The sequence below is a fragment of the Artibeus jamaicensis genome, unplaced genomic scaffold, assembly GCF_021234435.1.
Source record: "Artibeus jamaicensis isolate MK-2021 breed Jamaican fruit bat unplaced genomic scaffold, CSHL_Jam_final contig_585, whole genome shotgun sequence".
Classification (NCBI taxonomy): domain Eukaryota; kingdom Metazoa; phylum Chordata; class Mammalia; order Chiroptera; family Phyllostomidae; genus Artibeus; species Artibeus jamaicensis.
In genome coordinates this window covers 2,857,535-2,880,765 of record NW_026521894.1, presented here as the reverse complement: position 1 = coordinate 2,880,765, position 23,231 = coordinate 2,857,535, and the positions used below count along the sequence as shown (strand labels likewise).

Here is a 23,231-nt window from a genome sequence, read left to right as displayed (position 1 = left end):
CCACAGCCTGCCACTCTAAACGTTGATACCAGCGAAGTTACCTAGCAGTGTCCCTCTTCTGTCATTTCAGTCTCTAAACTCATCCTGGGAGGTTGCACTGGTCTTTCACCTGGCTTCCAGGTGAAAAAGGGGAATGTGTCAAAAGAGATCACGTCCTCTTTTTCTGTCTCATTCTCCTTGTCCCATGAAGGAGCCTGATTGGGAGAATCCAGCTCAGATTGTCCCTGTAGGAGTAAGGCCACACTTTCTTGGGAGACATAAAAAAAATTACCAGGTTTGCCTTTGACCTGGCAACAGCTCAATGTAATTGCCATCGCTCCACCTCGGCACAGTTACCTACTTCCGGAGCATTCTTTAGTGACTATTCCAGAGTTCCTTTGATCTCTACTGTCATGACAGTGCCAGGAAGTTTTAATAGTTATTTTTAAAGCTTTAATGAGAAATACGAAAGAGCCAGCAGATTCTTCCACAGTGGCTTGAATTCTCACGTTAGTTGTTAGCACTGCTAAAGGTATGACCTTGTTGTTAATGGCGCTGGTTTTATTTGTTAGTTTCATACTCTCCTTCTTGCTTCTCTATAGTCTGCTCTAAGTTATGGTTGCACTGTGTTGTTTCTTAATTATAAATCCTAGTGTCATACTTCCTTGTGTTTCCCCCTCGCCCCTTCTGATTACTTATTTTCTCCACTTTGTTTACCTACATTTATAGTCATTGAATGAACCATTTATTTTCTATTTATCAAAAACAGTAAAATTCTTTGGAAGAAAATATGATTGAAACTTTAGGAATAATTAAATAGTAATAGTTAACATCATCAAGTATTTACAGTGTGCCAATCACTTTAGTGTATTAACTTACTTTGTTCTCTGAATCTGTGCTTTGAGATTATTTTCCCCATTGTGCAACTGAGGCCCAGAGGGTTATATAACGTAATAAATTTTGATTTACTGTTTTTCAGGATGTGCCTCCTTAATAATTTATATTATTTTATAATGTAAATAAGCTGATTTTCAAACACTGGGGATTACACATCAGCCTGTTTACATGGTGTTCAGTTAGTCTTTTGCACAAAATGATTAAGAACACTAGTGTGTTTATTTTTATTTTTTACCTAAATATAGATTAGTACCTCATAAAAATGAGGGGAAATGTGGTTATTTTGTAATGCTGCAAATTCATTATTTGTTCAGAATTTTATAATAAATTCTGCTCTTATATAATGTTGGAAATAATAGTTGCATTTTTTAGTCATGTGAAAAAGTTTCTTAGTCATATCATTACTGTTTTTAAATTTTCAAGTTTTTTCATGAACTGTAGATTAGAAATGTGATAGGATTGTATTAAAGAAAAGTTGGGAGTTGTAATCCAATTTTTGAGGGCATGTCAGGTCACACCTGATTTTACATACAACACATATGTGGTATAAGAAGCATGGTTGAACTTTAACAACTTCAAAGGAAGTGGGTTGTTTCAGTCCATGTGAAACTTGAAATCAAATTTGCTGCAGACATTGAGGTGTGAGACCTGGGTGTCTTTAGTCAGCATCTTCCTAGCCCAAACACCAGTTTGTGAGAACCTCAGCTGGCATGGAGAAGGTATTAATTCTAGCCATTGTCTAGCTGGAAGCCACCAATGGGGTGACTGGCTCGTGGGCATGTTGATACACCATCTGGGCTTCCCATAGATTCCCAAGCCATCTGTACATCTCTGCAACTTGGTATTTACTTATTTACTTCAAAAAATTAAAACAAAAAAAGAATCGAAGAATTTTTATTGTTATTCTATTAAGTGTTCCCAATTTCTCCGCCTCTGCTCTCTTCCTTCCAGCCCACCTACCCCACTCCCACAGACAGTCCCCACACTGCTATCCATGTCCATGGGTCATTCATACATGCTCTTTGACTAGTCCCTTCCCCTTCTTTCCACCGTTATTCCCCACACCCCTCCCCTTTGGCTGTTTTCAGTCTGTTCTATGTGAGGAGTTTCGGTGCAAACACATTTCTGTTAAAAGTCAGAAGACCGTCAATTCTACTATTGAGCATAAATAAGCCACTAAAAACAAAGTACAGCCTAGCAACTTCATGGGAAAGGTGAAGAGTACAGCAAAAATTTTTGGAGCAAGATTTAAGACATCAACCATTAAAAGATTTTAATTCCTAATCTAGAATTTGAAAGTATTTAAAATCTTATATTTTGGTTATTTCCTTTATTCCTTCATAAGAACCAAAATGTACCTGCTTGATTATTATACACAAAATAAACTGTGATGAGTAGTTTATTTTGTGTGGTGTGTAGATTATGAAATTTGGTTACAGACATATTTTTACATGTGACTTTTGAAGTAGGCAAAAGACACAGTGTCTTGCATTCCTTTTAGAGCACAGGATAGAGTTAAAGAAATGTGAGTACTTAGAGAGTGGTTGATTAACACATCCAATTAATGAAACTTTGACATTATAACACTTTGGCTATTGTCAGTGAGCTTGCAGGCTTCCAATTTCTATTCATTAGTTATTCCACTTCTCTGGTTGCTGCTCTCCTCTGCCTTCACACAAAGGCAACATTATTAAAGGGTGGATTAAAAATGGCGTCCACGTTGATAAGAAGTAGTTATCTAGTGTTCCTGCCTGTGGTTTTCACTTGAAAAAACTTTCAGGCTAAATGGAGTGAAGAAGATTTGAAATGTAAATGGATTCTTTGTCCCTTTTGTAGATAATTGTACTAAATGCTAATCTGTGGGAAACTAATGTGTTCTTGTGTTCACTGATAAGCTGTGTTGCTTGAAACAAATTTATAAGAAGAGTGTTGGCAAAAACTCCCATCCCAATAAACTTGCTATGGCTGATATTTTTTGTGCTCCCGTGGAACAGAAATCCCATCTGAGTTTCCTCTCTTCAAAAATGCACCTCCTTCCCACCCACCTGGGTGTTTACAACCTGCTTCGGCGACATTAAACAGGGGTCTGCACACTTTTTTTTTTAAATATAAAGGGCTTGAAAGTAATTCGTTTGGGCTTTGCAGACTATCTGATCTCTGCCATGACTACTCAGTTCTGCCTTTGTAGCCTGAAAATAACCCTACGTAATATGTAAATGAGTGAGTAGGGATGTGTTCCAATAAAACTTTATCTATAGACACTGAAATTAGATTTTTATGTGGTTTTTATATATGTCATGAAATATTTTTTACTTTCTTCCAATAATTTAAGTGATTTTTTACAATAATTTAATTTTATTGTAGCTTCAAAGCCTTATAAATGAAGGCCATGGGCGGATGTGGCTCAGGAACCAATTTTTCTGACCCCTGAGTTAGACCCTTCTTTGGTTATCATGTGTGCCTCTATTTCCCCTTCTGATCTCTTTTCAGTTGTCTAAACTCAAGCCCAGTACTTCATCCAGTGTCTTTTGGTGGTGGGTTCTGTGACTGTGTGGATGTACCATTAGATTTTTGTTTGCTTGTTTGTTTTGTTTTATTTTGCTCCCCAGTGGAGGGTGGGAGGAGAGCTGGGTGAACCTCTTTTGTTTGCAGGAGTAAGGAGATGACAACAGTGCCTTATACTATTTTACTTAAAGGGTTAATAGTTTAGACATAAAATCCAGTGCTGTTCCTGTGCTTTTTTTTTTTTTTAATTACAAGAAGTTCAGATGTTGTAATTTTGCTAATGGAAATAACCACAGTGATGTGTGTATGTGAATGAGCATATTGCATAGAGATTGGCTATGTGTGATTTTTGTATTACTTAAAAAAAATACAGTGCCAGTTGTGAACAGACACAGGGATTGACTGTGGTATTATTGGGCCGTGGCTGCCTTTCAGTTTGTTTGAAGTCCTTTCTAATGAGAACAAGGAGTGGGGGGGATTGTTCATTGTCTGCAGGCTCAAGTTAGCAAACCACCTCTGGTAATTTGGAGGTTGCAAAACATTTCTTTGCGCTACATAGCCTTGTAATCACTGATCTTTTCAACTTCTAGTTTTGGAATCAAAAAATCTTGTGCACTTGAATCCTGTAATATTATTTTACTTGGGGGTGAAGAAGTTAATTTATAACCTCTTTGGCTAGTACTTTAGATACTTGAAAAATGCTCTTGATTTTTAATCAACATAAAAACAAAAAGTACATTTTAACAGTGTAGGTCCTTTTCTAGGAGTGATATTTTCATAAAATAGGTTGAGTTATTTTATTAACTTATCTGTTTACTTGAATGAGCTATTTTCATTTAGATGAGTGTCACAGTGGAAGGGAACAGATAATAAAAATCTGATTTGCCTATTGACCTGCTTCAGTCATTAGTGAGAATGCATTTTTGAGGTCATTTTAATCCTCATTAGCATCTGTTGCAGAAGAATGTCATCAGGGTTTGCTTTCAAGCATCCCTCTCCACTTCACAATCCAGGAAATGAGGGTGGGTTTTGAGGGCTGTGGGCGGGGTGGGCAAGCATTGCTCACCCTCTGCCCTGTGCAGTTGAGGTTGGAGGGCCGATGGCAGTGTAGGGGACACCCAGAGAGGGGTCCCTGCTGTTGCTGCTGAGCAGGCGGAGGAGGGGTCAGTGCAGGGGATGGGCCTTGCTATTTGTATTCTGAGTCTGGCTTACTCAGGCTACACCTACCTATCCTGATCTCTCACAGTGCTAACTGCGAAAACCTTTCCACTCACTGACATAAAATAACTTACATCTCTTTCTTTGCCAAAAGAAAAGATATTGAGATCAAGATTTTTATTAAAAATTAGATGCTTGATATATATCTGTGCAAAAAAACTTGTATTCAGTGTTCACGGCAGCATTACTCACAGTAGCCAAAAAGTGAAAACCAAATGTTCATCAACTAATGAATGGATTAAGAGATCTATATTCACACAGAAAAACATTGTTTGTCCATTAAATGAAATAAACCACTCATATACTATAAAGTACAGATAGCCTATGCTGTAACAAGAATAAACCTTGAAAACAGTATTCTAAATGAAAGAAGCCAGATACAAAACCATATATTATATGATTCCATTCATATGAAATGTCCATAGTAGGCAAATCTATATAGGCAGGAAGCCAATTAATGATTGTTAGGGGCTATGGAATAGGGAGTGACTGCTAGTGGGTAATGTTTTGGAGGTGAATAAAATGTTCTAAAATTAGTTACTCATGATGGTCCCACAATTCTGTGAATATACTAAAAACCACTGAACTTTAAAAGGCTGAATTATTTGGTATGTATTGAATTATATCTCAGTAAAACTGTTATGAAGATGGTGCACTTGAAAAATAGAAAATTTGTTAATATAGCTTTACCATCACTAAAAACTATTTTCTTCAAAGTTATACAGTTAGTATAACTTTAATAAAAATCCGATAGTTTTATTTATTTATTTATATTTATTTGGCTGTTTGCTCAGTCTTTGTCATTGGGTGAAAGAGATTATCTGAAAAAAAAACAGTCTTGTCCCATGGATGACAAATTGAGTATTATTTTGTATATTGTGACTCCAGTTGTTTCTAAATATCATCAGTTCCCATTTCATCAGAGGAGTACTTTATAGTTGCAAAGCATTCAAATGGAAAAGAAAATATTTCTTCAGAGATCTAGATTTCTCCCACCTGCCCTCATAACAAACATCTTAGCTCTGAAAGCTCTGAATACATGGCATCGTGGTCAAAGTATGGTCAACAAATTCTGTGGTTGGCACATTGGCTTTTCAGGAGTCTTAAGAGTTTGTGTCATAAAGTAAGCAGTTCCGTGTGACATCCCACACATGAATGTTCCTATACTCAATGAATAGGAGAAAAGGCATTGAGTTGCCTCCCAACTTGGTTTTCTCATCTTTCTTTTTTTTAAAATGACAGCAGAAGATAAAATATCCTTTAATTCAAATATTACCATCTGGTATATCTGCCTTCAGAAAGACAAAATAAAGATCAGGTGGTCTGCATTTCTGAAGCCAAAATACAAAAGGACACTGTGGTTTAAAATAAACTGAACCATGGCTCCTGGAATGGGAAGAATGCTCTGTAGGCCCACTGAGGGGATTATCATCGCAGAAGCAGCAGTTGTTTGTGGCAGGATAAATTATTCAGAACACTGCTACTTCTACAATTCTGGGACTCTCCAGCTGCACAGATTGGCGCTGATAATACTGTAGTCACTAGCCCATCTGTTTCTAAAAAAGTCCAAAGAGAAATGTAAAAATGGCAGTCAGAGAAGAGGCAGTTGTGTGCTAAGGACTAAGATATACAATCAACAGTTGTTTGTGCTTTCTCCCGGAGTCTCTTAAGTAATGGCATTAGAATCAGAATTCTGTTAGTTTGCTTCACACAATGATTTTTTTGTTAAAATATTTGCAACTTTCAGTTCAGTTTGATGAATAATTTAATGATGAAGATGATTGTATCCTGAAAACAATCTGGATGAACTTGACCATTTGAGTTCAGTTGTATAGAACACGGAGATGCTTCGGGTCAGGGGAGTGTGCTTATATGATAGAGTTGAAAAAGGCTGTGTTTTAATGTTAGGAACATCTGGGTTTTGGTTCCAGCTCCACTTCTTACTAGCCTCATAACCAATAAACTTAACCTCTCTGTATGGACATCAGTGATCCTCAAGGGATTTAAAATACAAATTTGATCAGGTGGCAAAAATTCAGTGGAATAGTATGGGCAAAGCTGCAAGCTTTCTAAGTACTTAATAAACGCTTTTGAAATTTAACTTTAAGAAGGAAAAGACCACTTTTAGAAATGTTATATCCCTCATGTTGACAAAATGGCATACATTTATGGAAAAATTCCTCTGGAGTAATCCAAGGAACGTAACCCAACAGAAGCCTGCAGGTGAGCTGCAACTTTTGTGTTACTTAATCTGTGTTATCCTTTTCTCAGAGAGTATTAATTCTTAGGTAAAAATTCAGAATTTTCTTGAAATTCTATGATAACTTGGAGATAAGTTCTCCCAAATTCTTTAGCAGTTAGAACATAGGTTGTGTTTTTTTGAGTTGACTGAAAATGAATTGACCTCTTTTTCCCTGCTGCATAGTATTCTATTGCATGACTATACCGCAGTTTTCTGATCCGTGGAAACATGGAACAGACTAACAGAATCCAGAGGGAACAGGAGAAGAGATAAGGGTGGAAAGAAGGGGAAGGGAGTGGTTAAAGAACATGTGTGAATGACCCACAGACATGGACAACAGTGTGGGGATTGACTGTGAGGTTGGGGGGTGGGCTGGGCGGAGGAGGGCAAAGGGAGAAAAATTGGCACAACTGTAACAGAATGACAATAAAAATAAAAATATAAACTCAAAATAAAAAAGAAAGGAAAATGACTTGACCAACACTGTCCATAAATCACCAAATTTTAATATTGGACTTTAAAGATTAATTTAGATGAAGTAACCTCTGACTTGAGGAATGTTTTTTCTGCTTTATGGACTCTAGGCTATGCATAATTTTCAAAATAAGCCTCCATATTGTCATCTGGAGAACGGGCTAACTAGGAATTTACCTTGTGCTGAGGACTGGGTGAGCAAAGGCAGGCAGTCAGTGAAGGTCACCACAATACTTGTCATGAAGCAGGGTGCTGAAGGATGCCACATGTTCATTCCCCTAACTTCAAAATTTTTGACACTTTCAAAAAGAAGAGAGATGCCAAATTGGGATGAATATTGTTCAAAGCTCTCCGACTTTTTGGTTAATTCTTTATTAGATATTGGGAGGAAGTGATGCCTCCAGCATGGTACTTGATTTGGGAAAAGGGAGGACATGCCTACTCTTTCTTGACTCATCTCTCATTCAGGTCATTTAATTGATTAAAAGTAGAAGCTACCTGCAATTCATGTACTATCTGGACAAAAAGTCCTTTGTTAACCTGAAAGCATGTGGAAGGCAAATCATTTCTTGATTCTCTCATAAATTTCAATCTAAGTACTCTCTACTATTGGAATGTAATTTCCTCTTAAACCATCAACACTCAAATTCTTTTTCTTTGATTGGAGTTGGGCCCAGTGATTATGGGCTATCCAATGTGTCCATTGAATTATTAACAATACTTTAAGAAGAGCAAGTATTGTCAGGAATTGGAAATTAGAATATCACCAAGGCCATATTCCCAAGTCATTGTTTCTGGACTGTTCAGCTATTGGTCTCTTATGAGAACAAAAATTGATGATTGTATTAAAATAGAATAGCATATTAATTCATTTCATTCCAAAAATTATATTGATCCTCTATTTTGTACAAAGTACCATAGTAGGCACTGGGGGAGGAGGACAAATATTTATTTTTCATGGGCCCTACTCTCAAGGAGCCTTTTGTTTTATCATGGAAAGAAGACATGTATATGTATATGAATAATGAATCAAACCAAAAGGAGAAGGGTGTTTCTGTTCTAGAGAAACTGGGAAAATGTTCATGAAGAAGTGGTAATTGAGCTGCACCTTAAATGATAGGTAAGATATGCAAATGGTAAGAGTTTCTCATCAAAGGAATCATCTCCTGTTGTTAAGCAACTATCTGATAGGACTTGAATCTTTCTTGGCCTGTGGTATTTCTCAGTAATGTATGTTCTGTGAATATTTTATATATATACACACATACACATATATACACATACTTACATGTGAACACATACACATAGAAACATACACAACAGAATGCATGTATATGAACTTAGCTATAATATGGTCATAATTGTTTTTGGCCAAAATTTATGAAGCCAATAGTCCTGCTTTTAGTGTTTGTGTGTGTGTGTGTGTGTGTGTGTGTGTGTGTGTGTGTGTGTGTATTTGGCCAAAAGACAGCAGGTATACTTTGAATTCAATTGCCATTTATTATGAAAAACCCAGAATGGTTCATGCATTATGAATTTATCCTGAGGATAAGAATTAAATGAGGTGCTGTACTTCAATCAAAACATTTGGGAGCTTCTCAGTAGAGACAAACTCTCTTACTTCCTGGCATGTCTTACAGTCTTGGGAAGGTAAAGGTGGATCATACTGTTTTTTAGGAAGGCATTTTCACCCCAGAGTCTGTGACCATCAAAATCGTGGAGAGATGAACATCTGCAGTTGCTTGGTCTTGTTTTGTGCTGATCTGAAATGTCATGTTCTTGTTCAGAATGTTAGCTTTATCATTGGGTACCCTCCTTCCCCCTAAATTCATGTCATAGAGCGGTGTGAAAGAAAGGTTAGGGGGTGTGAACCATTGGTATGGGCAGAGGGAGGATTAGACAAGTACAAACAAACATTGTCACTAATGGATCAGTGGGTTCTTTTTTTAAAAAAAAATTTATTGTAATTGTTGTTCAACTACAGTTTTCTGTCTTTTACTCCCATCTCAGTGCCCCACACCCACTGCTCCCCACCTCCCTCCCATTTCCACCCCCCTTAGTTGTTGTCCATGTGTCCTTTATACTTGTTCCTATAAACCCTTCCCCTTTTCCCCTGAAATTTCCTCCCCTCTCCCCTCTGGTCACTGTCCCCCTGTTCTCTATTTCAGTGTCTTTGTTTTTATTCTGCTTGCTTGTTTGTTTTGTTGTTTAGCTTCCTGTTAAAGGTGAGATCATATGGTATTTGTCTTTCAACACCTGGCCTATTTCACTCAGCAAATGCTTTCCAGTTCCATCCATGCTGTTGCAAAGGGTAGGAGCTCCTTCTTTCTTTCTGCTGCATAGAATCCTATTGTGTTAATGTATGGATCACTGGGTTCTAAATAGTAAGAAAATATGGATTAAAGTTGTATGGATGGCTGGTGTTAACCATTAACACTACATTTGTCAAGATGCCTTATTTAATGAGCCATCACTTTTAAAGTTCTAAGAAAGCCACATGTTTGAATTTTCTCAAAAGTCATAACAAAGTGATGAGAACTTTGTTTTTGAAGAACCAGAAGTTTTAAATTTTCTAAAGTGAAACATTTAGAATTTAGTTTTGGAATTTAAAGTATGAGCCGGTGACCCAGCCACCATCCCTCTGCCTCTAGTTGCCGTTTTTAGCCTCATTGCTTTTCTCTTGGGCCTAAAATGCCCTTTCCCATCAGAACACCACCCAAAGTCTTCATAATGATAGTGATAGTGATAAGACTAGTCAAGTCAATTATAAATGTAATTTTAGTCCTGAAGTTTTCACAAGCGCCAGCAGCCTATGTGCACAGTCTCATCTAATCCTTAAAACAACTTTAAGAGAAATATTGGAATCCCTATTTTAAAAATGAGGACATTGCAACTAAAAGATGATAAATAACCTACCCAAAGCCATACAATGAGTAGGTAGCACAACTAGGCTTTTGTCTAGCCCATGCTGATTCTCTGTTGCATCTCAAAGTTAACTCTTTGGTGAAGTAATTCCACAATTTAATATCTCACCCAACGTTAATTCTCATATGTGCTATTGTGGCTTTATCTACTTACCACAAGGCCAATCACAATTAATTAGTCTTTACTTTCTTTTTTAAATTGGTAAAGCAATTATGTTTTTAATGAAAAAATAGAAAATATAGGAAGGCAAAATAAGAATATAGAAATTATCACCTATAATCTCATATTCTAGAAGAAGCAATGTTAATCAAAAGGCTACTTACTGTATAGTTCCATTTGTATGATATTCTGCAATAGACAGTATGATGAAGGAAAGAAAGGGGGTCAGTGATGTCCGGGGCCTGGAGTGAGGAGAGGGGTGGACACAAAAGGACTCTCTGGAGTGATGGATGTGTTCCATATCTTCATTGGGGTGGTGGTTATATGATTGCCTGCATTTGTCAAAACTCATAGAGCTCTATACAAAAAAATTAAATTTTGCTGTATATAAATTGCTCATCAGTAAACATGACTGAAAATATAATCCATTACTAACACCTTATTTTATATCCTTCCACCCATCTTCCTCTTCATACTCATTATAAAAATCTATGTTTTATAAATAGATTATACTCCATGTCTTATAACCTATTTTTATATAATTTCAAAAATATATAAAAAACATCCTATATAATCAATAAGTTTTTCTATCAATAAAAATGAGCATGATTATTGAATAAACTTATTAATTACTTGCTTTTGTCTGACCTTTTATTTTTAAGATTTTATTTTTAGAGAGGAGAAAGGAGGGAGAAAGAAAGAGAGAGAGAAATATCAATGTGTGGTTGTCTCTCACATGCCTCCTATGTAGGACCTGACCTGCAACCCAGCCATGTGCCCTGACACCCAGGCATGTGCCCTGACAGGGAATTGAACCAGAGACTCTTTGACTTGCAGGTCGGTACTCAATCCTCTGAGCCATTTCAGCTGGGGCTGAGTTTTCTTGTAGGAGATCTTGTTTTAAGCCTTACCCTGAATGTATGCCATGCAAAAAAGAAATTCTTTCTCCCAAAACACAGTTGCTCTGACTGAAAAATAGTAAAACTGGTAAGTTAAGTAGAAATCCTCTTTGAGGACATTCTGTCTATTGTTAGACTGCTAGCTATTAGGTAGCTGGAGACTCTTCAGTACATTTTCCTTGACCTTGAATGGGAGGTAGAGCAAAGGCAGGACCCACCTATGTGAGTGAGCAGAGGTTCTGAGCAGTTTTTAGCTTGAGGGAGTGGGGTTCCGGTTCACCTGTTATAGCCTGAATTTTTAAGAACAAATGTCTGTTTCTTGTGTTTGCCATTGCACATATTTACTCTACTTGAACTTACTTTTGGGGGAGTATAATGGATGCTATTTCTTTTAAAAGGTATAGTAAATATTTTCCTTCTGACTGAAAAATGGGGATAGCCAAAAATAAAATTGATTGCTTTCCTCATGAATTCAAATAGACATATTACCTCTGTTTCAAAAATGACATCAGCTAGATCACTTTGCAGGCTGATGACATTTTTCCTGCCAGAGAAAACACTTGACTTACCATTGTCTTGAAGTCACAGTGCCTTCTTCTTTTCCATTCATGCTGCACACTTGAAGTGTCATGATATTTAACATTTACCATAATGAAAAATAAGAAATATTTGACAAGGCTCATTATTTACCATTATGTAGAGAAAAATCTCTCTGCAGACTTTGGGATGACCTCTTCGTGGATCTTGTGTAGTGTGACTTGCTGTCTCTGCCTACATCCCCCCAGCAAAGTTAACACACTTTCTGCCTCTCCCTCTCTCTTATGGATTTTTTAAAGTACATGTTTGTTTCATGAAAGCCTTTCTGCCTAGAGGAGTAGCAGCCACCTTCTTCATATGCAGGATCCCCCAACTTTTGCAAAGCATTGTAGACTGTCAGTAGACTTGATTAACTGTGAGTTATATGTCTTTCTGTATCTAAACCTGCTGTCCACTCATCTAGTAGTAACTTTAGAGAAAGGGTCTAGGTTTCTGATTTTCTGCTTCTTCATTTTTTTCAAATAGATAATTAGCGAGTCCCTGTTGACCACTTGGGATAGACTGTATCAGGTGCACTAGGCAACGTAAGGAAATAATGTATTTGACCTGTAGAAACTTATCATTGTTATTTTAATTTGTTGGCTTTCTTTCTTGAATTACATATACTCGCCTATTTGTTCTGATCATTATCTTAAAACAAACCCAAAATAGTATTAGGTTCATTCCCTGGGATGTTCTGCTTAGAAGTCACATTTCATCAATAGACTCAGAAAAACATCCTAAATTGGATATCTGTGGATGGGCAGGTTTCCCCTAGAGTCTGATAGGGCAAATCTGTCTAGGAAGTGGAGAGTGGCTTTTGTTATTAGTTGCTTGTTTCAGCGGCCACTGAAGGGTGACTTACTCTCCAAAGCTTCCTTAGCTCAGTGAAACAAGTCTTAAACTGCTTTGATGAGAGTCTTTTTTCTTTTTCTTTTTTATAATCATGATACATCTTCTCTTGGATTATTTTCTTTTAAAATGGTATAGGGCTTTGAAACTGACCTTATAATCTCCATGATCTATGGATGGTGGTCCATGAGGTGAACTGGTCACCTGCTGAGGTCCTTCTGAGTCCCCCTGCATATCGCTGTCCACTGCAGAGCCTTCTCATCTATGCTGAGAGACTTAGAAAGGATGAACACTGTGCTTTTAAGCCAGCTATGTGCTTTGATGCCCAATGCTCCAAACTGTTAACATTTTTAGGTTTAAGTTTGTCTGGAGAAGAAAGTAGAGACCTTGAATGTTAAACTTTGGTTCCCATTTATGTGATTCAGTGGTGGTTTTGTGAGGAATTATTTGTTCTTAGGTGGAATCGCAGCCCAGTGTTTGGAATGAAGTCATCATAGGCACTTGTGCCAGGCCCAAAACAACCCCTATAACTGATCCTTTCCCTGGAGTCAGAGACACAAATAGAACTATTTCAGGGCACTGCAGTGGGGAATTTCAGAGTGGCTTGGCTGTGCTTATTCTCCTTTTTTCTCTTAAGATGAGTTCACTGTGCCAAGGCTAACTCCACATTAGTAACCAGGAGACAGATGCAGCTGGTAGGGCGGTCCCCCTAGCTAACAGGCCCCACACATTTAAGCAGCAGGGAAAAGAGGGTCTGTTTTAGCTTTATCTAGTCATTGCATGTATTTATGTGGACCTCAAGATTTATTCTTCTTTACTTTGGTTTTGATTTGAATTCCTTGTTGCTGTGCTGGGGACTTTCTGAATTTCCTCTTCACTCCTGTGGTTTTGCACTGTGTCCCCTGCTCCCTCTGGTGGAAGACCCAACCCAGGGTGCTCTAAGAGCACTTCTCTTCCGTGACCCAGAAGATCCCAGCTCAGAAGTGCCCTCAGGTTGCTGAGCTTTCCATTTTAAATTCATAGTCATTCAGTCTGTCAGCAACAGATATTCTTGACTATTGAAAGCTGGTGAATCAACAAGGAACTAAACAAAGTCCCTGCCTCATGGAACTCATATTTTAGTGGTGCACTGAAGTTTTCTGTCTATAGTGCAGGAATCAAGAAACTTAAATTAAGACAACCTCCCCTCTCTTCATTAAGGAAAAAAAGAAAAAAGGAAAGACAAGAAAATTTTACTCAGTTTTGGGGGAATTGAACCCAATACACTGTCTCCTTTTTGTATTAGAGAATTCAGAAATTCAAAAAAAAAATAATGTCTTAGTCTGCTCAGGCTCTTAAAATGAAATGTGATAGAGTGGGTAGCTATTTAGTTCTTGTAGTTCTTGAGGCTCAGAATTCCAAGGTCATGGGACATGCCTGGTGAGGGCCCACTTCCTCTTTGACAGCTGTCTTCTCACTGTCACCTCACATGGGAAGTGGTGAGTGAGAGCTCCAGGGTCTCCTGTAGGCACTAATCCAGATCCTGAGAGCTTCACACTCATGACCTAATCATCTACCAAAGGCCCCGATTCCTGATATCATCACATGGGGAGTTAAGATTTCAACATGTGAATTTTGAGGGGACACAAACATTCAGGCCATGGCAGGTAGCTATAAAGCTTAGATTATTTTCAAAAGACATAAAACTACCCTGGCTGGATAGCTAGCTCAGTTGGTTAGAACATCATCTGATGTGCCAAAGTTACAGGTTCGATCCCCAGTCAGGGCACATAAGAGAATCAACCAATGAATCCATAAGTAAGTATAACAACAAATTCCGTCTTTCTCTCTCTCTCCCCCTTCTCTCTCTAAAATCAATAAATTAAAAAATAAAAGACATAGAAATAAGTGGGTGCCTTGAGAGGAAGCCCTGTGCAGGCAGCACCCACAGCCAGGTTGCCCTGGGAAGGAAGTGGCTGGGACAGAGCAGCCGCAGGTCCGCCATGTGCGTTTTCCAAGTGTCTCGGTTGCCACTGTCAAGGCATTTTGTTGTGCTCTCACCACCCAAATTAAGTACAGAGGGAGTGTAAATACATTATTTTAATCCAAATGTCCAGCACAGAACATATGAAACCGCTTGAAAATAAGTACTATGTAAATAAAACATTTTTATTATAATATAGTCCATTGAAAACCAAAAATTGGGCCAATGTATTTTGCCTCAACATTCCTGGTAAAGGTTCAAAATATGCCATCAAATGCTTACCAAATGTGAGCTGTCTTATTCCCAGTTCTGTGTTAACAGAAGGCCTACCATAGGCTTTAGTTTTACAGTTTCTGAGTTTATGGTTTCAGAGAATCGAGAGAGAAAATACCCACCCCATTCCACTGTCAAGAGGCCAGAATGTCAGATTCTGTAATGGACACAGTGACCAGAAAGTCAGGACTAGTGGATTCTACCATTAGTTAGCTAAAAAAAATTGTTCTAAAAACAACACCAGAAGAACAGAGAAAATGCAGCAATGAGATTCCTGACTCTTGAGAATCTTACTTCCATTTATGAGTTCTCTAAAGAAGGCCTTATTTGTACGTATTAGTTGAGAAACAGTTTTTGTTTATCTATTTTTAACTTCTTCAGGAACCTCCATACTCTTTTCCAGAGCGGCTCCACCAGCTTGCCTCTCCATGAACCCTGCATGAAGGTCCCCCTTTCTCCAGACCCTCCTCAGCACTTGTGTCTTGTCTTTGTGATAGTGGCCATCCCAACAGGTGTGAGGTGGTGTCGCTCTGTGGTTTTGAGTCATATTTTCCTAATAATTAGCAATGGTAACATCTTTTCATGTACCTGTGGCCATTTGTATATCTTCTTTGAAAAAATGTCTATTCAGATCCTTGGCCCATTTTTTAATTGGGTTATTTGTTTTTGTGTTTTGGGGTTGTATGAGTTCCTTATATAATTTGTATATTAACCCCTTATTAGATTTGTAGTTTACCAATATGTTCTTCTATTCCATAATTTGCCTTTCATTTTATTGATGGTTTCCTTTGCTATAATATAGAAACATTTTAGTTCCATATAATTATGTGAGATGGTAGGTGTATTAATTTGATTGTGGTAGTCATTTCACAATGTATACATACATTAAATCACCATGTTATATACTTCTTAAAGATCATGTTGTAAAACCTAAATATATGCAGTTTTTATACATCAATAAAGCTGGGGGAAAGTTAAAATAAAAAAAATAACAATAAAAACAAATAATGATAATAAAAACCTGGCTAAGCTTAGACTCAGAGATTCTGCTCCAATACACAGGAGATGAAGAGCTGAGTGGGGGAAACCAATGAGTAAGAGGATAGCTTAAGGACGTGTTACCCAAAGAGGAAGAGCTACTATAGAGATATCTTTCTCTCTTTAATTCTGGTAAAATATACATATATAATGTAAAATATACCATCTTAACCATATTTTAGTGTACAGTTCAGTATACAGACATCTGTTAGAGAGGATTTATGCTGTTAAGAGAAAAAAAATCTTCCCACTCTCATAAGTTTAAACTGACTTTTCTAATTCCCAGGTAGCCATGGGTCTGGAACAAATACAGAAATCTAGGTTTAAAGTGACAAACTGGAAAGAGACAGCTTGTGAAAAAATTCACAGGCATCATAAATATCTTCTTCTGTGTAGTTAGGATCAGAGCATCTCCTTTCCCTTCTAGGTGGTGAGTTTTGACAGTAACTCACATTCTTTGTAGCACACTGGACAGAGTGTCTTAATCGAAGGTACTTAAAAATTATTTATTGCTTGAGTGCTACATTTTTTGGTACATAAGCTTTTGTTCGTTCAGTGCTACTGCACTGAAACTTCAGTGCTTTGTGCCTTTATTATGGAAGGGGAGAAAATGGTGATAGACTGACAGCACCAGGGCCTTTCCTCTGAGGAACCTCTCACAGCCCTGCAGAGCCACTAACTAGCAGAAGTGACAGCACAGCAGGTGCAGTGGACTTTAAACCAAAGCCAGGCCAGGTCAGCTGGTGCAAGTGAGTCCAAAGCAATACTTCCATCTGCATCAGACGATTGGAATTATGTTAGACTTGAAATTAAACTTAACTGACTCAGGGAGAGAAAAGCAGATTTTCCCTCTGGTATAGCCTGTCAGACATTCATCTGCTCATTTCAGAGTGCAAGACCAGTCAATAAAGATAGGATTCAAGAGGTACCAGGGAAGCTGAGCCCAGATAAGGCTGGAGCAGAGTGTGGTACTTCATATCACTTCCACTTTCCATACTTTTGGCAATGTGTGGTGAAATTCCCCATTCAGGGTGCCATGTGCTTCCCAACCTTTTGGAAAAGGTACCACTGTGTTTTGGGAAAGGGGCCAAAAAACAAATAAAAAATCTAATATTATGACTGAAACCTTTTTAACAATGAAAGATTTCATGGAAAAATATTTATAAAACTGGGCCTTTTTATAAGTATAGAAGATTACATTTTTGTGTGTTTAGTGAATTCAAGGGGGCACTCCCTATAAAATAAATTCTATATTTTCTGCTTCAAATCATTTTGAGAATGAGTGGAGAATACGTAAATTACATGTTTCTCTTTGCAAACTGGCCTTCAACATTTCATATGCCAAGAAAATGTTACAAAACTAGGGTAGCATTAATATCTTTTTCCTAATGCTCTCTAAACACAGTTGTCTTTTTTAAAAATTTTCATCTTATCTGCATAAGCCATTTGGGGGCTAGAAAAAACTGAGGAAGTAAGCTAATATGCTAGAGACAAAACCCAAGATGTATTTTCTGTTCACCTCTTAATCATTCCCAATTTGGTGTCCTTTCCACTAGGGGGGGTGAGTCTTCAGTGTTCCGGACACCTAATTTACATACATCAATGCCCTGCCCTCAAGGAAGTTACACTATTATTAAGAACAAAGCCCTTCACTCTCTGCATCATTCTGCTCAAGGTACACAAGACACATGTCCTTTCAACCTCTTCTCTTCTCCCTCAGTTCCCCCAACCCAGACCATCTACTTCTCCTATAAAAAGGTCGTGTTGGTTTTGCTTTGAAACTGTTACTAAGCAGACTGAAGCTCATTCACGAAGCCTTGGTGTATGACCCAACAATTAATTCTGGTAGAAAAAAAGGTCTTTATTTACAATATGCCAACCTTGGGAGAGCTTAGAGCACCTCAGCTTGGAGTCCTCCTTTCCCATGAGATCCTGCATTTCCCATGCTCCCCACCAAGCCACTAGCCACAAACATCCCCCAAAGTTCCCCATGTCCTTATTTGTGCAGGATCTAGAATACATGCCCATCAACCTCTGCATAACAATTCAGAAAAGTACGTGCCATGTTACTCTAGATCATGGTGAAACTCAGGAAAGGCACAAGTCTTAAAAGTCCAGGTGCAGCAGAAAGCGCTCTGCAGCTCCGGAGTCAGCTACAGCAGGCACGATCACAGCAGCAGCATCTCCTTTCTTATTGGTCCAGGCCACATGGCCTCCTTCCTCGCTATAAACTACATAGCTGCTTGCTTACTTCTACCTTCTCACTACTTTCTTTCCAGCCACATGGTCAACTCCCCTTCTTTCTAAGTCATGAGGCAGAGAGAGAGAGAGAGAGAGAGAGAAAGAAAGCACCATGGCTGCCACACTTAGTTTAAATCCTGGCCTGGAGCTTCCAGCTCACCCGCATTTCCAAATCCTCCCACAATAAGCTACACTTTGCCAGTTTCCCGTATTTTCTGCCTCTCCCTGGCTGCCATTACCAGTCCAGGCAGGCATGGCCCAGTGACACAGGGCAAACTGCCTTCAAGCTCTCATGCAGGCACTGCAAGCCCCTGCTGTATCACAGGTTAAAGTCACATCCATCTCCCTGGCCCCAAGTGGCAGGCACAGCTATTTAACATAACGATGAAGCTAGCTAAATTGCCATAGTAATGCAAAAACACTCCAATGGCCATCCTCCACTTCTCCATCCCCCAAGGCAGGTTAGTGAGGGATTTTACTAGACTCTCAGGTACTCTGAGTTCTGAAACCCATTACAAAATCCACAAAAAGACTACAAGAGTGTTGGTGACAATGCAGAAATTTTTCTCTGGGACTATAGACTTCTAGGAATAATGAAACATCAATTTCCTCAGAAATTTTGTCCAGCTATATTGAGGGAAAATCAAATTTGTGGGCAAAAGCAACAATTTAAGTGGGCAAAAGCAACCTAAATCCTGGTAAATTTCACACCAGTTGTATGTGAGACTTCTTAGCTTTTATAGTTGGAATAGAATGTGAATAAACTGACCTATGAAAGTCAGGTAATTATCGATCTCCTATTGTCACAGCAAACAACTTGACACTGTAAAATTTGGGGATGGTGGAAGAAGAAAGTTGACAAACTTTTAAATACACAAAATATTGTAAACAAGTATCTATCTGAGGTCAGTTTCTTAGATAAATGGTTAATTGCAACAATTAAAGCTTTTGTTCAGCTGTTATGTGAGCTCTGATGGATAGGTGAAAAACCTAAATGAGCTCAAGTGATTCTCATGTAATTAACATGTAATTACAGTCTCATGTAATTAACAAGTATACCTACTAAAGGTCTCAGAAAAGCCCACTGCCTCTGCTGGGAGAGATGTTCCTGGGTGCAGGCAGGGAGAAGTTGTAGACCCCCGGTGTCCTGACAGTGCCTTGTTCACAGACCTCACTGCGTTGTGGGGAGAACTGGGCCTGCTCCGGTCCATGGCTTTTCGGAGGGAAAGCTGGGCTCTGAGTCGAGGACTATGGCAAGGGCTGGGCTTGAAAGAGAAAAGACAGGCAGACAGGCAGACAAAAGTGGAGCAATAGCATAAGGAAACAATGACAGACAATATATGATATTATTGCAATGATTTGGGGGAGGGAGAGTGAGATTTCAATATCACATGTAAACTCCTTGTCTCTGAATTTGGAGGATTTCATTACACAAAAGGAATTCAGTAAATTTAGTAACAGAAAGGAGTTTGGTGAAACACAAATCCATATTACAAGTTACAAGCCATGTTTTTTAATGCATATATGACTTTTTTTTTTGGTTTAAGTATCAGGTAGAAAGTATATAGCCCGTAAGCTTAATGGAGGAAGTAAATTTTGAAGTGTGCTTAAAGACTGGGTCGTGGAATCAAGTTAGTGGGTAATGACCAGTTTATTTTTCAAAATGCATTAAAAGTAAAAACCCAGGAAAACTGTGTATATGAAAGTTGAGTACTATTCTGTGAGACTTGTTTCAATTATAGCTATGTATATGTTTTAAGGGGAAAAAAAGGTGGCAGAAAAAGAGGCGGAAGGCGTCCACATCAGGGTTTCCTGTGAATAGTCAGTTCGGGATAAATGTGTGATTGAGTGGGTCAGATGAAAGGCAAGGAGGGAAGCTTACATCACTCGTTGGTGTCTAAGGAAGATTAAATTTCTCTTTATTTCCTCTCTACTTATCACCTAAAATGCAGTAAATACACTGATCTTAGGTAACATTCTTCTCATTCTTCTTATAATGTGTTCCTTAATTTGTTATTTTTTAAGTAAGTACTTTATCATATTTCAGGAAACTTTTGTTCACATTTTATTATTTTAAATTATGATTAGTGATTTCTAAGGAGACCACGTAGAGAAAAAACCAAACATGTAAATGCAGGAAACTGTTCTCCTCATGTTTAGAAATTAGGTGTCATACATCACGCTGATTGTACAGCTTTGAGCCTCTCCGAGGTGATAAAGACGCATGCGAACCTGTTTTTTGCCAAGTGGTGTTCATTTTGGGGGCAGGTTCAGCTTGTCTGTGTGTTGTCAGGATGGAATCATGATGGAAAGTGCTCTGGACCTGGAGTCAGGAGTTCAAATTCTCCTAGAGTGACATATAAAGAGATATATATTAAAAATCAAGTCATGCCATTCCCCTGCATAAAGCCTTTTAATGACTTCTTAGTCCCCTTTAGAATAAAACCCAAGTCCTCCAGAAGCAACTTTCCAGCGCCGTTCTCTGCACTCTCTGCAATCTTGCCCTGTGTCACTCTCTTCCCTTTTGCTGGGTCCATCACACACACACTCTTCTCGAGTTCCTAGAAAACCCATGCTCCCTTCTGCCTCAGGGCTTCCATGCTCCATGTACCCTCCCCTGACATTCTCTGTCCAGGCTCTTTGCACAGCTGGCTCCTTTAGAAACCATTTTCTCTGAGAGGACTTCTGTGACCACCCTTGTCATGCAAGGGTCTCCTGCTTATCCTCTCACAGCACACTCCACGTAGCACATCTCTCCATCTCTGATTATTTCATGTGTTTGTTCTTTACGTCTTTACTGTCTGTCTCCCCTTCTGGAAGGTAAGCAGACTGTGTAAGTGAAGGATGAGCCCGAGTGCCTGGCCTCCTTCCGGACGGGTGTAGGTATGCAGTAAAAGGTTTAGGTAAATGAGAAGTTGAACTCAGGACTGAAACACTGAACTTAGGAATCCATGGAAGCAAAAGGAATCTACAAAGAAAGAACCTGGAGACTCGACTACCGTGTTCATCTGAAGCATATAGAACAAAAATGAGCCATTAAAACAGAGAGGGAAAAGAAAAAGAAAAACAGACTTTTATATTTAAAACAAGTCGAGGATAACAAAAGTTTAAAACATCAAAATCTCATGTTTACAGAATACAGATGATAGAAAATCAATTTCATTTAGCTCTTTAAAAAAGCTTTTTTTTTTAGCACTGTTCATGACCCATCAGCCTGCTGTGGCTGACGGGTTCCATTCCAGTGCCAGAGCAGTTCCAGTGACACATGACTGGCTGCCTGGCCGATGGCTCTCAGTTTCAGATCTTGGAGACAAGCCCCTGGGGGCTGTGGGTGAGGGAAAAAACAAAACAAAACAAAACAACTATTTTAAAAAGATTTTATTTATTTATCTTTAGAGGGAAAGGGAAGGAAAGAGGGAGAGAAATATCAATGTATGGTTGCCTCTCATGCATCCCCCGCTGGGAACTGGCCTGCAACCCAGGCATGTGCCCTGACTGGGAATCAAACCATGATCCTTTAGTTCGCAAGCCCGCACTCAATCCACTGAGCTACACCAGCCAGGGCGACAAAACAACTTTTTTAATTTCAATTATTTTATTCTTGTTCAATTATAGTTCTCTGTATTTTCTCCCCACCCCTTCCTCCCACCCCCTCCAAACCTACCCTCCTCCTTTGCTTCCACCCTCCCCCTTGGTTTTGTCCCTGTGTCCTTTATAGTAGTTCCTGAAAACCCTTCTCCCCACTGCCCCCTTCCCCCTCTGGCTTAGATTGTTCTTAATTTCAATGACTCTGGTTATATTTTGTTTGCTTTTCTCTTTTGTTGATTATGTTCCAGTTAAAGGTGAGATCATGTGGTATTTGTCCCTCACTGCCTGGCTTATTTCACTTAGCATAATGATCTCCAGTTCCATCCATGCTGTCACAAAGGGTATAAGCTCCTTCTTTCTCTCTGCTGCATAGAATTCTATTGTGTAAATGTACCATAGTTTTTTGATCCACTCATTTGCTGATGGGCACTTAGGTTGCTTCCAGCACTTGGCTATTGTAAACTGTGCTGCTATGAACATTGGGGTGCTTAGGTTCTTTTGGATTGGTGTTTCAGGGCTCTTAGGGCATTATAATTCCAGCAGTGGAATTGCTGGGTCGAAAGGCAGTTCCATTTTTAGTTTTCTGAGGAAATTCCATACTATTTTCCACAGTGGCTACACGAGTCTGCATTCCCACCAGTAGTGCAGTAGGATTTCCTTTTCTCTACATCCTCTCTACTACTTGTTTGTTGATTTGTTTATGATGGCAATTCTGACTGGTGTAAGGTAATATCTCATTGTGGTTTTAATTTGTATCTCTCTGATGGCTCGTGATGCCGAGCATCTTTTCATTTGTCTCTGGGCCCTCTGTATGTTGTCCTTGGAGAAGTGGGCCTGTTCAAGTCTTTTGCCCATTTTTTAATTGGGTTTTTTGTCTTCCTGGAGTGGAGTCATATGAGTTCTTTATACGTTTTGGAGATCAAACCCTTGACTGAGGTATCATTGGCAAATATGTTTTCCCAAGTAGTTGGTTCTCTTTTCTTTTTGAAGAAATGTAAAATGTTCAAGTCACCTCCTCTAAATTAAAATAAAAAAAAGGACATTAAAATATTGGGCAAATGCTAAGACATCTCTTAATGGCCAGTTTTAAGAGAAAGAAAATGGGAAGAGGAAGAGTTGGAAGGTAAATAGGAAAGGGGGGTGGGGAAGAAGGATGGAAAAGGAGATGGGGTGACAGGCAGAAAGGGAAAGAAGATTCTCTGAAGACTCTGGTCACTTGTGGGGCTGGAGAGAATCTTTCTTGCCCTGTGAAATCCTAATCAGTTGATTACCCAGGGTTCAGGGCTCTGGACATGCCCTGCAGGAGGGAGACTGCTTTCAGATTTGCAGAGCTTCAGTGCAGAACAAGAGCTAATGCTGCCCATGGACCAGGTGAGATCAAGCTGGCAGTCAGACTTGGCCA

At 38.8% G+C, this 23,231-nt stretch overlaps 1 protein-coding gene and 1 non-coding gene across 13 annotated transcripts in view; both read left to right on the top strand.

The window, feature by feature from the left end:
* Nucleotides 1–23,231, top strand: part of NCAM1 (neural cell adhesion molecule 1) — a 345,984-nt gene that overhangs the window by 151,739 nt on the left and 171,014 nt on the right. The gene's annotated exons all lie outside the window — the stretch shown is intronic.
* Nucleotides 21,432–21,557, top strand: LOC119062296 (small nucleolar RNA SNORA54). The gene has a single exon (XR_005084958.2). It is a non-coding gene; the product is annotated as a small nucleolar RNA SNORA54 (small nucleolar RNA).